This window comes from Lycium ferocissimum, chromosome 8 (genome assembly GCF_029784015.1).
Source record: "Lycium ferocissimum isolate CSIRO_LF1 chromosome 8, AGI_CSIRO_Lferr_CH_V1, whole genome shotgun sequence".
Lineage (NCBI taxonomy): Eukaryota > Viridiplantae > Streptophyta > Magnoliopsida > Solanales > Solanaceae > Lycium > Lycium ferocissimum.
In genome coordinates this window covers 10,125,361-10,130,118 of record NC_081349.1, presented here as the reverse complement: position 1 = coordinate 10,130,118, position 4,758 = coordinate 10,125,361, and the positions used below count along the sequence as shown (strand labels likewise).

At 36.2% G+C, this 4,758-nt stretch overlaps 1 long non-coding RNA gene across 2 annotated transcripts; it reads left to right on the top strand.

Moving 5' to 3' along the window:
* Positions 1-2,542: 2,542 nt before the first annotated feature.
* LOC132066605 (uncharacterized) lies at positions 2,543-4,204 on the top strand. 2 transcript variants are annotated; one of them, XR_009416872.1, is made up of 2 exons: positions 2,543-2,575; positions 3,747-4,204. It is a non-coding gene; the product is annotated as an uncharacterized LOC132066605 (long non-coding RNA). The 2 variants fall into 2 exon arrangements; XR_009416873.1 differs by having other exon boundaries at positions 2,549-2,575; positions 3,849-4,204.
* Positions 4,205-4,758: the final 554 nt, after the last annotated feature.

Below are 4,758 nucleotides of genomic sequence, written 5' to 3'. Positions count from 1 at the left end.
CACTATGCCACAATTCTTCAAGATTAAATCAATATCAGAATCGGTAACCTATCCGAGATAAAAGACTTAATACTCCCCTCAACAATGGGGATCTTAGAAGGTTAATTGAGAACACGTCTCTCAACAACCATCCCCGGACTGGAACTCGTTTAAAAATACGAAAAATCCTCAATCAAAAAGGGTAAATACAACTTCCCCTCTCAATACATAAAAATACAATAGGAATACCAAAGGCACCCTAATTTGGAAAGGGTCCCCCCCACCCGGTATAACAAGACTCTTTAAATTTGGTAATTGCACATACCCGCCCTCTATTTGGATCAAATAACAAACCATAACATTCTTTTGCTCCACTTTCTTTTGACATATTAACTACACATCTTATTTTATTTATTTACTTAATGGCACGACGCCCACAGAAATCAACATTCATCTTAAGCTAAATAATGTTCGTCCGAACTCCGTGTCCGAAGACCTAATCATGTTTTCTCCCGTCAATAATATAACATATAAACGATTTACTAATCAAAGTCTAACTCAAGTAAACTATAACCTACCTCGTTGCCGAGCAACTTTCACGAACGTTCATGGAGTATCTACCATCCCGTTTGGAGCCGGAACCCGTGATAGAGAAATAGTTAAGGAAGATAACCTGAAGGATGTTTGGAGAGCCACCTTTCCCTAGTCACCAAGTGTTTTACTCTGGGAATACCCTAATGATGGCTTAGTAGAGGGGTTTGTGGATAAAAGTTATAAAAATCCCGAAATAAGGTCATTAAACGGGTGTTCTGGTCAGTGCATACCGCTGCAGCGGACTGATCCTCCGCTACAGCGGGATCGCTATGGCGATCGATTCTGGCCTTTGCACCCAGCGTATACTCCCGGGCCCACCCTTTAACTTCTAACTAATTTTAACTACGAGTCGTTACGCAAACACTCTGCATCGGGACCAATATTACGACGATACCACAGGTTTCCGTTCACGAAGTTGCGGAAGGGTCCAATAATGACGGGCGGGTCGTACACGAACTGTTGGCCGGTGCATTTCATTGCATTGCATATGCCTGACATTTACTTCGTTCATCCGTATCATTGATTAACAACATGGCATATATATCATGAGTATTGCTCCGGATCTTGAATTGTGTTGTGATTTGTACTTGACTGGTTGCGTGTCTACCTTTCAATTTCTTTCTTCATATATATGTGAACTAATTGTTGTCAGCCTATGAACTTACCGGTACATGGTGTTTGTCTTGATACTATCTTGATGTACTACTTCAAAGTGCGAGTTCGTATGAGTTCACGCCTGCCTCGTGAGTGATCCCGAGGCTCAGCTTTAGAGTTTCCAGGGTGAGCACTTGATGGATTCCGCTGCCCGGTAATTCTTCTATCGTTACTTTTATTTTATTCGTATTCTAAGACAATATTTATATTTCAGACTTGTAGTATTTAGTGGCTCTTGTACTGATTCAGACCAGATTCCGGGGATGTTGTATTAGTATTCCACACTTTGTAGTTTATTTATATTTTTGAGACTGCTAAACCTTTCTATTTCACTTTCTTATGTTTGAAATGAATGTTGAATAGGGGAAGGGTTCGCCCGCGAGGGGAGCTGTGAGTAGCCGCCTTCGATCCGGCTAGTTGGGTCGTGACGTCCAAATAAATGCGAGAGATAATAGCCATTCGCTAAACAAGTCGAGAATGTGTTTGGTTGAGATCAATAACTCAACATATCCAGGAAACATGTGGTCTTCCTTTGGAAAGGAATATTCCAACAATACTGTACGAAGATAATGCTTTATGCATAGCTCAACTAAGAGGAGGATACATTAAAGAAGACAGAACAAAACACATTTTGCCAAAATTCTTTTTCACTCATGATCTTCAAAAGAAAGGCAAAATAGATATTCAACAAGTTCGTTCATGTGACAATTTTAGCAGATTTGTTCACGAAGGCATTATCAACGTTAACATTTGAGAAGATGATATACAAGATTGGGATGCATCATCTCCGAGACATTAAGTGAAGTTTTCATCAGGGTAATACACGCTATACTCTTTTTTCCTTAATCAAGATTTTGTCCCATTGGGTTTTCTTGGTAAGGTTTTTAATGAGACATCTAGAAATGTGTATTACAAGACATGTGTACTCTTATTCCTCTTGTTAGGATTTTCTTTATTTTTAGTCAATCTGAGATTCATTATCTAGACATCAAAGGGGGAGTGTTAAGAAGCAACGTGCAAGCAATTGCAAATTGGATGTCAAGTTGGTGGCCCCACAGTGTATAACCAACCATTCTTATTGGATGGAACGGTGGCAAAGTTTTCTATAAAAGGAAACTTTGCTTCCCCTTTACAGACACACCAAAAATATTGAAAGGAACTGATTTCTTCTCATTTTCCTCTCTGCTTCTTGTTTCCTATCATCTCGTTATTTCCTTTTATTACACGGGTTTATTTTATAACAAATATGTAATTTGCTCCTGTAACATTTGTATATCTTCAATGATGGTAAAAGCGGTAGGTTTCTGCGCTGGCTTTTAAGTTTGCACTTTGGTTTGAGTGGTATGAGGTAAGTCATTTCCCAAAAATACTTTCTAGAAATGTTTTTCAGTGTTTGATTAAAGAGAAAAATATTTTCCTGGATTGTTTTTTTTTAATTGATATTGATATTAGGTTACTGGATACAATTTTGATGAATTTTTTAGTATCAAAGATTGTTATAAATGCCCAAGTATTGGTAGAAGCTGTAATATGAATGAGATATCACATAAATGTGACGGAAAATGACTTTTGCCCAAAAGTGAAGAAGTTATTTTCCCCTTTTTGGTGGTAAATATTTTCTCTAAACAATATTTTCGGTTAATCAAACACCAATAAGAGGAATATAGTAAGTCAATGAGAGCGCTCCATGGCATTGATCAAATGGCATGGCTGAAAAGCTATAGGGAATGATAAATAACCTGATTTAGTGTTGGTAAGTCGTTTGTTTGATTTTGAACCAGATTACATATGGGTTCTCAGTAAATTGAGAGTGGCTAGTGTTATTGTCATTTTCAAAAGAAGTCATTAGTGCGTTAAGCCTTATTCATACTGCATTAAGTTGATCAATTTAACATAGCTAATTTGTTTTTGGTTAGTAATTTTCTGTTTTTCTAGCATCATATTGAAATGATTAGTTTCATTCTTATTCTTGTATTTCCTTGTTGTTGCGGCTTACAAGTTTAAAAGGTTTTAATTACACCAAAATATAATAGGAAATTTAAAGCATTGCATGAATGTATCCTCTGCAGAGGTGAGAAATTTACAGACTATTCCTCAGAATCATTGAGATTGTTATTTCTTAATTTCGTAAAAGGATTTAACCAATCAAATGTGGTTGAATCGGTTGTTTTAGTTCTCAAGTGTGTGTCTGTGGAAGTCTCTTTCTTAGCTAAGTTAAGTGTTGAATTATATTAAGATGTTTGACTTGCAATGATTTTTTGTTTTGTCCGTGAAGACGCTAACAGGAAATGGGAATTAGCTGATCCGAACATTTATAATTTTGATAATGGAAAAATAGATCCGTTCATTTACTCATGGCGCCACATATCTTGCTGTTTGTTTTCTCATTATTTAGATGGAGCCACACATTTTTCTTTGAAATATAAAACATGCTCTGTCATTCTAGAGTGCAGGATCTGGTCACTTGATATGCTAATATGCTATTGTCATCCTTATGTTTATTGATTTATGTTGTCCAGACAAGGATTTACATTGGTCATTTTGCTATCTTTGTGGGCGGTGATAAGATACAATATCATTCATCTAAGATGTTTGTTTCCCTTGCATGAATGGTATCATAGGTTGCAGCTTGGAAGCATGAGGTTTGTGGAAGAACATTGCTACAACATGAAGATACTTGAGTTAAAGATCAGATTTGACATCGATTGAAGACAATCTTTTACAAAAACTCTTTTAAGTCCACTTTCTTTTTTGTCTTATTTTATATTGTTTCTTTTAAAGCAAAGGGGGATGCTATATATCCAGGATTAGTAATCATAATTGTATTGATAGAATCGTAATACCTGTCGTCTAACTTTGGAATTTGGATGGTTGTATGTTATGTTTATACATGTACAAAGTCCCCATATTATTTTTCTTAAGAATTTGGTCGTCTTCTTGCTGAAGTAAGAAAAAGCAATAAAGATTCAATTTATTTTGTTGCTAGCTTGTTGGTAAATTCTTCTATGTTAAACCTGGAAGTTTACTGATATTCTATGCCTCTGCTTTTACTTCCTCCTTGTGCTATTTTTTTTCTTTGTGGTGTCTGTGTTCTTTTCTGGGTGGCATTAGTTGATTGTTTTAGAGATTCAAAATCAAGATAGGTCCACCGATTGGGATTGGAGTTCTGTATCTTTTGGTAGGTGTGTGGTATTAGAGAAGAATGGTGTTTGATTTTGTCTATCTAAAGGAACTCTCACTTTGACGCTTGTGCTCTCTGCTTTATGAGTTGCCAAATACTCTTTCTGTTTAACTTCATCTTTAAGCATCTGGGTTCCCAAAGTAGCATTCATCTTTAAGTATCTAGGTTCCCAAAGTAGCACATATTGTATTTACATGAGATACTGATATGCATGTGGTATCAATTTTTTTTTTTTTTTTAAATTCAAACTCACCACTATGGTTTAGGGATTAGGCATGATCCTTTAACCTGTTTATTATCTTAATCCAAAATGTAAAGACATGGAGGAGGGGGACATAATGCCGAGACTC